This window comes from Canis lupus, chromosome 33 (genome assembly GCF_048164855.1).
Source record: "Canis lupus baileyi chromosome 33, mCanLup2.hap1, whole genome shotgun sequence".
Classification (NCBI taxonomy): domain Eukaryota; kingdom Metazoa; phylum Chordata; class Mammalia; order Carnivora; family Canidae; genus Canis; species Canis lupus.
Genome location: NC_132870.1, coordinates 32,521,534 through 32,533,427, shown reverse-complemented (window position 1 = coordinate 32,533,427; position 11,894 = coordinate 32,521,534).

Sequence of the window (11,894 nt, the reverse complement as noted above, 5' to 3'; positions counted from 1 at the left end):
GGAAAGTTTAAGAAACTAAGGTTAACAATTCTGTATTTTGCATATAATAATCACAAATTTTAAAAGTATCTGGTATTTGGCTCATCCTTTCAAAGTGCAACCTGGATATTTAAAGGCAAGGACTACGTGACTCCAGGCAAAAATACACTGTATCACGTTGGAAGCTCCGTGTGCCTTCCCAGCTGCTGCAGAACATTTATCATGTGGTGACAGCATTCTCACTTCTGAGAGCGTGAGCAGCCTCAAACCAGTACCTTGGCCTCTGCTACAGTTTCTGTGTCTTCCTGAAATCAATTTTCAATAACCTTTTGAGAGCAGAACAACATAAGGGAGGTCTTAAGTCCCCTCCTACCTTTTCAAACCATTCCAAAGTTAAGTGTATCATCAGAAGAGGCAACAGTTCAATGATGGCAGTTTGGGGCCAGAGGTGTGGTAAAACCCAAACACTTCTTCAGGCCTGCACACAGTCTCACAATTTTGGGATTAAACATCAGCTTTGGATGCCAACTAAAGCAGAGTCATCTTGGGACGACTGGGTGGCTCAGCGGTTGAGCATCTGCCTTTGGCTCAGGGCCTTATCCAGGGTCTGGGGATTGAGTCCCGCATCAGGCTCCCCGCAGAGAGACTGCTTCTCCCTCTGCATGTGTCTGCCTTTCTCTCTCTCTGTATCTCTCATGAATAATCAATAAAAAAAATATATTTTTAAATAAGTGTGGTTCCTGGACAAGCAGCATCAGCATTACCTAGGAACAGGTTTAAGATGCAAATTGTCAGACCTATGCCATCAGAAACTTTGCAGGTAGAGAGTTTAACAAACCCCCCACACGATGCTGATGCCACCTTAAAGTTTGAGTACTACAAGATCTCAACCCTAGTGCAGTAATTCTCCAACATTTAATAAGTGCCAATCAACCTGCTGGTAGATAGATCATAACTGCCAATGCCCTGCACAGAATAGATTCTTCATCAGTTCTTGTGACTTGTGGAAGACAGGAAAGGAGGGATGGGAGAGCATTATCACATAAATTGAAGAAGCAGAACTACTCAACTTCCATCACTCTTTCTTACTTTTTGGCTTTTATTATACTCAAACTTACAGAACAAAAATTAATCTCTAATGCTATTTACATTGTATGAAATAAATGTACATAATATTTTACTGAGTTGAAATCAGTATATACATCCTATTTTGTGATTCAATTTTTATTTTTGTTTTATATTTTGTATATTTATGCTTTAGCTTTATCTATTAATTATTTGAGGCTATTCCTTTTTTTTCACTTGATTTATGTGCCACTTCCATGTATCAGTTTAATCCATATGCTTACTATTTTTATGCTTTACAATCTTTGTTTCCTTTTCAGTGGTTTACAAATGTTAAGCAATTAACTCTGACATTTATTTTTTTTTAAGATTTTATTTATTTATTCATGAGAGACAGAGACAGAGAGGCAGAGACACAGGTAGAGAGAGAAGCAGGCTCCATGCAGGAAGCGCCACGTGGGACTCGATCCCAGGTCTCCAGGATCACGCCCTGGGCTGAAGGTAGCGCTAAACTGCTGAGCAACACAGGCTGCCCCAACTCTGACATTTATGACAAGTAGTGGCAATAGCACTGAATCTCCTACAGAGGAGAGCAATTAGCTACCTAGTGCTAAATTCAGCTCAAATAACAAAGAAACAAAGAATTAGTCCCAGCTCCCTAGAGACAACAGTTACATGAAGTAATTTAAAGAACTTAACAAGGACCATAATAAGAAGCACCTCAGAGTTTCAGTGACTGGGGAATATGCAGGAAAAAAATGATCAGAATGGGTAGGCTCCCCAGATAAAGTTAAGTTTTGGACCAGCACTGAGAGGAAGTGATGGATACAGATTGGCAGAGATGGGGAAAGCATTCCAGGTTTAAAGGATGGCCTTTCCAAGGGCCACAGAGAGGAACTAGCAAGTCATGTGCTGGGTGCTATCTGCCAATTGACTTGGCTCAAAAAGAAGGTCATGTTAGGGAATTACAAAAGATGAGGTTGGGGAGCTGACAGCAAGCCCAGAATGCTAAGCTAAGAGATACAGTAACCAGTAAACAAGGAATCTTGATAGATTCACAAATGAGGCAGTGACGTGATAAAAAACACTTTTAAAAAAGGCTGACTTCCAAAATGACTATTGATATAGAAGTAATATCCATGAGTTATATTGTTGGCAATATAAGCCATTTAAAGCAAGAATTATTGTGAACAAGATATATAATAACATTTTGCACTACTAGGCCTTTCTCCTGTTGCATCCCTAATGTGCTTTCACAGTGCTCTGTCCTATTTCCTCCAGCATCACTGTGTAAAATAGCCTGTTGAAAATTTGTGCTGGAAAGAATAGCCTTTGACTGATACCCCGAGTTCTATCATACAAAAGTAGTTCAAGTTTTCTTGAACCAATCTCAACACTATATTTTTAAAAATATTTTATTTATTTATTTAAGAAACAGAGAGACAGCATGAGCAGGGAGGAGTGGGAGAGGGAGAAGGAGAAGCCGACTCCCCACTGAGCAGGAAGCCCAACATAGGGCTTGATCCCAGGACCCTGACCTGATCATGACCTGAGCCAAAGGCAGACCCTTAACCAACCGAGCCACACAGGTGCCCCTCAACACTGTATTTCTGAAATACATCTTTTTTTTAAAGATTTTATTTATTTATTTATTTATTTATTTATTTATTTATTTATTTATTTATTTATTTATGAGAGACACAGAGAGAGGCAGAGACACAGGCAGAGGGAGAAGCAGGTTCCCTGCAGGGAGCCCAACGTGAGACTTGATGCTAGGACTCCATAATCACACCCTGAGCCGAAGGCAGACGCTCAACCACTCAACCACTGAGCCACCCAGGCGCCCATGAAATACATTTCTGAAGCCCCTCCACCTGCATGGAGCTGTAAAGGCTACACTGTTTAAGCCTCATCAAACCAGTGCAGTCTTTGCTTGCTATGAGAGACATAGAGAGAGAGACAGAGACACAGGCAGAGGAAGAAGCAGGTTCCATGCAGGGAGCCCGATGTGGGACTCGATCCCAGGTCTCCAAAATCATGCCGCGGGCCGAAGGTGGTGCTAAACCGCTGAGCCACCCAGGAATCCCCCTTCTATGTGATTTCATAGATGCTGGCCTCACAAATTAAACCAATGGATAAAGATGTATCCATTAGTTAAAATATGATTTAAAGAATAACTGAAAAGAATTACACTATTGTGACATAAACTGCTCGGCAGTGCTTCAAGATGGACTAGCAGAGTGCAAGAAAATGTCACTAAATAGGAATCATTTGAAGTTAATAGGATATGTAAATGAATTTTATTTTATTTATTTTTTTGTAAATGAATTTTAATAAAAATAGCTTATTTAATAATTAAAATAAGCTTAGTCTATACTTTTGTCTTTACTTATTTAATATATTTATTTTTTTCACAGAGAGAAAGAGAATGCAAGTAGCTAGAATGGCAGGTAGAGGTAGAGGGAGAAGCAAACTCCCCACTGAGCAAGGAGCCTGACGAAGGGCTCCATCCCAGGACCCCAGGATTATGACCTGAGCGGAAGGCAGAGGCTTAACCAACAGAGCCACCCAGCACCCTTATCCTTTTTCTTTTTCTTTTTTTTTTTAAGAATTTATTTATTTATTTGAGTGCGAGAGAGAGCGAGAGTTAGCATAAGCTGGGGGAGAGGCAGATGAAGAAGCAGCAGACTCTCCACTGAGCAGGTAGCCAGATGCGGGGCTCGATTGGAGGACCCTGGGATCATGACCTGAGCCAAAGGCAGGTGCTTGACCAACTTTTATCTTTCTTAAGCGTAGACAACACAATGATTTATGTATACATTGTGAAATGATGATCACAATCAATCTAACACATCCATCATCTCACATAGTTACCAATTTTTAATTTTTCTTTCCTTTTTTGTGGTGAGAAAGCTTAAGATTTACTTTCATAGTACATTTCAAGTACACAATACAGTATTATTTTTTAAAAAAGATTTTATTTATTTTAAAAGAGAGAGAGAGAGAACACTCACATGAGTGCGGTAGAGGTGCAGAGGGAGAGGGAGAGTGAATCTCAAGCAGAATCTGCACTGAGCAGAGTGCCATTGGTGGCTCAATCTCATGATCCTGAGATCATAAACCTGAGCTGAAACCAAGAAGAGTCAAATGTTTAACTGACTGCGCCACTCAGGAGTTCCTACGATACACTATTATTAACTGTAGTCACCATGTGTACTTTAGATCCCCAGAACTTACTCTGTTATATCTGAAAGTTTATAGCCTTTGACTAACATCACCTCATTTCCACCATCCTCAGCCCCTTGCAACCATCATTCTAAGTTATAATTCTATGATTTTGACCTTTTTGAATTCCACATGTAAGTGAAATCATAGTGTTTCTGTGTCTGACTTATTTTACTTACTTAGTCACTAATGTCCTTCAGGATCATCAACATTGTAACAAATGGCAGGATTTCATTTTTTATGGCTTAATAATAATCCACTGCCTCCATATACCATTATTTTCTTTATGCATTCATCTGTCAATAGACACTTACATTGTTTTCATTTCTTGGTTAATGTGAATAATGTGAATAATGTTGCAAGGAACTTGGGAGCCCAAACATCTCTTCAGGATACTGATTTCATTTTTTTTTTTTTGTATATATACCTAGTAGCAGGATTGCTAGATCACATGGTAGTACTATTTTTAAGTTTTTGAGGAATCTCTATACCATTTTCCATAATGGATGTACCAATTTACATTCCCACCAACAGGTACAAGGGTTCCTGTTTTTTCATACCCTTACCAACACTTGGTATCTATTGTTCTATAGATAGCAGCCATGGTAACATGTGTGAGGTGATTTTACTGTGGTTGTGATTTTAATTTCCCTGGTAATTACTGATATTTAATATCTTTTTAGGTACCTGCATACAGTACCACCATCTGTATGTCTTTGAAAAAATGTCCATTTGGGTCCTCTGCCCATTCTTTTAATCAGATATATGTATATACATATTTGGCTACTAAATTATATGATTTCCTTAGATATGTGATTTACAAGTATTTTCTCATTACATATGTTGCTTTTCATTTTGTTGGTTGTTTCCTTTGCTGTATGAAAGTTTATTAATTTGACTTTTTTCGACTTCTTTTTGCCTTTGACGACTAAGCTTTTGGTGTCCAATCCCAAAAATCATTGCGAAGACAATAATCAAGGAGTGTTTTCTTTATGTCTTTTTCTAGGAGTTTTATAGTTCCAAGTTTTACATTTAGTGAAGCCTTTATTTATTTTAAAAAATGATTTTTATTTATTCATGAGAGAGAGAGAGAGAGAGAGAGAAGCAGAGACACAGGTAGAGGGAGAAGCAGGCTCCATGCAGGGAGCCCGATGTGGGACTAGATCCCGGGACCCCAGGATCACACCCTGGGCTGAAGGCAACGCTAAATCGCTGAGCCACCTGGGCTGCCTGCTTTATTTACTTTTTAAAGATTTTATTTATTTCTTCATGAGAGACACAGACTGGAAGAGAGAGGCAGAGACATAGGCAGAGGGAGAAGCAGGCTCCTTGTAGGGAGCCCTACACGGAACTCGATCCCAGATCCCGGGATCACGACCTGAACTGAAGGCAGGCACCCGACTGCTGAGCCACCCAGGCGTCCCAATAAATATTTTAAGAAGGAGAAATATTTAGCAGTTTCTTACTTAGGAATTCATGGACCACTTCCTTTGTACTCCACCACTTGCCTGTCATGAACACTTCTAGAAATTTTTAAGAAAAGATTTTAGAGAGAGAGAGAGAATGAGAGCACGAGTGGGAGGGCAGAGGGAGAAGAGATAATTTCAAGCCGACTCCATGCTGAGTGCAGAGCCTGATGCAGGTCCAAGCCCAGGGCCCTGAGATCATGACCTAGGCCAAAATCAAGAGTTGGTTACTCTACGGACTGTGCCACCAGGTGCCCCAACACTTCTAGGAATTTATCCAAAATGCACACATACCAAATGTCAAGTAATTATGAGTTGATTAATAAGTTATAGCAGGGGGCGCCTGCCTGGCTCAAGTCAGCAGAGTGACTCTTGATCTCAAGGTTGTTTGAGCCCCATGTTGGGTATAGAGATTTAAAAAAATTTTTTAAAAAAAGATTTTATTTATTTATGAGAGAGAGAGAGAGAGAGGCAGAGACACAGGGAGAGGAAGAAACATGCTCCACACAGGGAGCCTGATGTGGGACTCAACCGCGGGTCCCAAGGACGACATCCCAGGCTGAAGGCGGTGCTAAACCACTGAGACACCCGGGCTGCCCTGTAGAGATTTAAAAATAAAATAAATCTTACAAGCTATAGTAGGTACATAATGGTGTAACAAGTAGCTATTAAAAATAATGATGCTATTGTTGAAAGATGCACAACTGACCAATGACTACCATATGCCAAGCATATGCGAGATGGTACATAACATTACCATCTATAACCTGTAGTTTAAAAATCTGCCTTGGAGGGGCGCCTGGCTAGCTCAGTTGGAAGAACATGGGACTCTTGATCTTGGGGTTGTAAGTCTGAGCCCCATGCTGGGTGTAGAGGTTATTTAAAAATAAAATCTTAACAAAACAACAAGAAACCTGACTCAGAGAACATAATATCTATTGACAGAAAAATTTTTACTGTATACTATTTAGTAAACATGGGAAGTTAAGAAAGTGTAAGAACACATATACAATTTTGGTGACTTCCGTTTCTTTTTTGTTCTCATGTATTTTCTAGTTCTTTTTCTTAGTGAATTTGTGTTCTTTATGTAACTCAAAGATAAAAGAATTTTAAGAAAAAATGTTTATTTAAGTAGGCCCAATGCGGGGTTCAATCCCATGACTCTGAGATCAAGAGCTGAATGGAGACCAAGAGTTGGATGCCCAACTCAGCCATTCAGCTCCCCCCCCCAATTTTTTTTTTTTTTTTTTTTATAGTAGGCTCCACGCTCAACCTGGGGACTTTAGCTCACAACTCCAATGGGAAGCCTTGTTGGCTCATTCCGTGAAGCATCTGACTATAGGTCACAAGGTCATGAGTTTAAGCCCTATATAGGATGTAGAAATTACATAAATTTTAATTTAAAAAATATAAAAATTTGGCCTAGGCAGTTAAGCATCTGCCTTTGGCTCAGGTCACGATCCCAGAGTCCTGGGATCGAGTCCCACGTCAGCCTCCCTACTCAACAGGGGTCCTGTTTCTCAATCTATCTGCCTCTCTCCCTACTCATTCTCTCTCAAATAAGTAAAATCTTTAAAAAATAATTTTTTATAAGTAAATAATACAAAAATTTAAAGTTATTAGGGTGCCTGGCTGGCTCCATCAGTACAGCATGTAACTCAACCTCGGGGTCATGAGTTAAAGCTCCACCTTGGGCATGGAAGCTAAAAAAAAGTAGTAATTTATTATTATTTTTTAATTATTTATTTGAGAGAGACAGAGAGAAAAAGCATGACTGGGGAGGGGAGAGGGAGAAGTAGACTCCCCATAGAGCATGGAGCCTACACGGGGCTTAATCCCAGGACTCCAAAGACTCCATGACCTGACCTGAAGTCAGACACTTAACCAACTGAGCCATCCAGGCACCCCAATAGTTATTTTTAGTGCTCGTAGTAATTTAAAAATATATATTCATTCCTTTATTTAGTCTTTCTTCCTTACTCTTTATTAGACTTCCTGGCTTTTATTTTTTTTTCTTTTTATATCTAGTGACAGGGCAAATAGTTGGTTTCCTTAGTAATAGCAGCTAAAGCTCCCAAACATTCTTTTCTTTTTGTTTTTTTTCTATTACTTTCTTTTAAAACTGTTTGGATTTCCTGAGTAATAGATATGCATACTAATTATCAGTCTGATTTTATTTTAGGGAACTTGAAAAATCATGACTTTGAAAATGGCCTGATTCAAAGTTAAACCAACAATTTTAACAGTTCAACAATTTTAAGTGGGTCACCGATTACACCAAGAATTTTCAGGCCAAAAATGGTCTGTTGAAAATAACAATGTAATTAGAGTTCACGGGCCAATGTCTTATTGCACAGGTGTCAACAAGGGTTCTCAAATTAAATATGAGGATTATATTTGAAAGATTCTTTACTTCTTACTTATATTTAAAAAGATGAATAAAATTCATGTTTATTAAAATGTGCAAATAGGGCACCTGGGTGGCTTGATTGTTTTAACCATCTGACTCTTGATTTTGGTCATGATCTCAGGGTCCCAGGATGGGGCCCCCAAGTTGGGGCTCCATGCTCAGCACTCTGATTGTCCCTCTCCCTCTGCTCTCCAACTCCCCACTGCTCAAAGGTACTCTCCCAAATAAAATCTTAAAAACAAACAAAAACAAAACACAAGCAGGACACAAAGACCTAAAATAGTATATTTATTTCAGTTCTTCTTCACCAAAGTGATCAGTTATTGATTTCTTGTGTATTTAAAAAATTTTTTTAAAGATTTTAAAATTTGACAGAGAATAAGTAGGGGGAGGGGCAGAGGGAGAAGCAGATTCTTCACTGTGCACAGAGCCTGTCTCAGGGCTCCATCCCAGGAACCTGGGATCATGACCAGAGCCTAAAGGCAAGTGCTTAACCAACTGAGCCACCCAGGCACCCCTAAAATGTGTTTAATGAATGTAACAGCACACATTTGATACATGCTTTTTAAAATTAGACACATTAATATATGTACTCAGACGGGCTCGTCATCTATTATTAGTGACTTTTAACATTGTTCCTCCACTTCAATCTTAACCTTTGCAGAGCATTCACAACTGTATAAATGTATGCTGATGTAAAGAACTGGTTTCTTTTTGAGGATTTAGAAGTTTTCTTGGAAAGAGCAAACCAATGACACAATAGAACATTTAAACATTTGATTCTATTTATATAAAGTACAAAATCAGTTGAAAGTAACCTATGCTGTTAAGCCTTCTCCATTTGTGGAGGGAGGGTGACTGGAAGAGAGGCTCAGGGTGCTTATGTTTCTTCAGTTGGGGGTTTATCCAGGTGTTCCTTTTGTAAAATTTCATTGCGCTTTACAAACTTCAAAGCAGTTTTTTTGTTTTTTATTTTAGAACCATTCACCACTCTTTTTTTTTTTTTTAAAGATTTTATTTATTTATTCATAGACAGAGAGAGGCAGAGACACAGGCAGAGGGAGAGGGAGAAGCAGGCTCCATGCAGGGAGCCCGATGTGGGACTCAATCTCCAGGATCACACCCCAGGCTGCAGGCGGCACCAAACCACTGCGCCACCAGGGCTGCCCTTTTTTCTTTTTTAAAGATTATTTTAAAAAAAGCTCGAGGAGAGGGACAGAGGTAGAGGGAGAAGGATAAGCAGAATTCCCACTGTGCCCAGGGCTCGACACAGTGCTCAATCCCAGGACCCTGAGATCATGACCTGAGCCAGAGTCAGAAACTTAACCGACCAAGCCACCCAGGCACCCCCAGTTCTCTATTACATGTTTTACTACTTCAGGTGCTTTATGCAACATAAAATGCTTAGGTTACTTTTATTGAATTTTAGCTGTGCTTTTGCATATATAAATGACTAGATGACTAATATATAAACCTGGGCAAAAAAAAAAAAAATAAAATAAAATAAAAAAATAAATAAATAAATAAACCTGGGCAGCCTGTGTGGCTCAGTGGTTTAGTGCCTGCCTTCAGTCCAGGGTGTGATCCTGGAGTCCCGGGATTGAGTCCCACGTGGGGCTCCCTACATGGAGCCTGCTTCTCCCTCTGCCTGTGTCTCCGCCTCTCTCTCTGCGGCTCTCATGAGTAAATAAAATCTTTAAAAAACAAAAAACCCCCACATAAACCTATACTCCGAGACGACTGCTCTTTCATCACAGCTTCAATAGCAGTTATTTGGGGGAAACCCATGTCCTTGTATTTGGCCTCTGCTATTATCTGATTATAGTTTCTATAATTGTCAAACAATTTGTTGGACTTTTTCATGTAGAACTCCACCCCCAAATTAACACATATTAAAAAGCTTACAATAACTTTACACCACCAGCCCACCTCCTGAAAATCAACTCTCATTCTTCTTTTTTTTTTTTAAATCAACTGATGTGTTTGGTCACCTAGCCTAAAACCTCCTAGATAGCTTTGGCTCTTTCATTCCTACCATTTTTTTAAGATATCTGACAGAGAGAGAGAGAGAGAGAGAGAGAGGGAGAGAGAGAGAGGGAGGGAGGGAGAGAGGGTACACACAAGCAAGAGAGAGAGCAAGCATGCGCACACCCGCTGAGCAGGGAGCCAGATGTTGGGCTTGATCCCAGGAAGCTGAAGGCAGATGCTCAACAGACTGAAGTACCAAGGTACCCCTCCACCAACACTTTTATCTGATCAGTCACCAAGGATTGTCAGTTCTTCTGGTGACCCAGACCTGCATTCACAAAATGTTATTTTCACTGAACTCCCATTTCTTCAAGACTGAAGTATTTTAGTAGCTTTAACCTTGATTCACTGATACCTGTTTCTTCCTTTTTCCCTTCCAGTAGTCGACATATTGATGCTCGTTTTTTGAGACCTATACTTTATCTTTCCCTTGTTTATTTTTTTTTCTTTCCCTTGTTTAAAATCTATAGTTGCTACAGGGCAAATCCCTGAATATGACATTCAAAAAATTTCTATACCGATCCTTAGCAATCTTTCTCACTCTTTATCTTGTCCCATTTTCTTTTTACCAACTTTCTTCAGCTGGTAAGATTTTTTCACTGTCCCAAACACACCAGGCAAGTTCCTACTTTAGTATCTTTACATATGCTGTCTTTTAAATTCTAGTGATGTAAAAGAATTAGTAGGTTTGGTGGTAACAAAGGTCAGCTAACAACCTTTGCCTTCGTTAAGAACGAATTATCAAACCTGTAGTTTTAATGTATTAGAGTATCTACTTCTAATTGGTTAATGTAAGAATGCACCTGATTCAAGCTTGATCATCACTGTCTCCTAATCAGGGAACTGGAATTTTAAACTTAGTGTCCATGAGCCTAAAGAACAGTTGCTGAGTCAACTTACAGTAATTTGAAGTAGCCTCTCTAAAAACTCCTGTCAGGAAATCCATAGCTGCCTGGTCTCCTGTACTTCATGAGCTTTATTATTCATCTACTTCCTCAGATTTCACAAGTCTCCCACATATTTAATCTTTTCCTTTGCTTAATCTAGTGCAGTTAGTTTCTATTTCTTGCAACCAAAGAATAGTAAATAAGCAGGGCAAAGGCGCCTGACTGTCTCAGTTAGTAAAGCATGTGACTCTTGATCTCAGGGTCAGGAGTTTAAACTCCTATTGGGTGCACAGCCTCCTTAAAAAACGAGTAAATAATACAATTTCTCACTTGCTCTTAAGCTTTATTCTTTTTTCTGTTTATTTTTCTTCTCTGGCATACTTATTGTATAAATATGCTGCTGAGTCCCATACTGACCTATCCTTACTCCAATGGTGAAGTCAGTCAACAATCACTGTTTATTTCATGAACTGGGCAAGTATAGCACAGTACAAAAGCTCTCTGCTTATTTTTGAGTCTTGTGCATGCCTGAGAAGTAGCATGAGACCTACCGGGCTAAGTATGTGGGAGGAACAGGGATACCTATAAACCTGGAATAAACGAATGACTTGGAACAAACTGGGATGGTGGCCTACTCAGATAATATGACTGAGACAAATGGGTGCCCCTCCCACTTGGTATTGCATAAGCATCCAGAATGCTGATTCAACTTTAAGAAAAAGGGAGAAAACCCTAAATTGATTAAGAATTTTGTGGGATATGAGGCTTGAAATAGAGATTAACCTGAATTTTAAGAAAATAAAGTTGTATTTCTTGCACACCTTAATTTGTGGG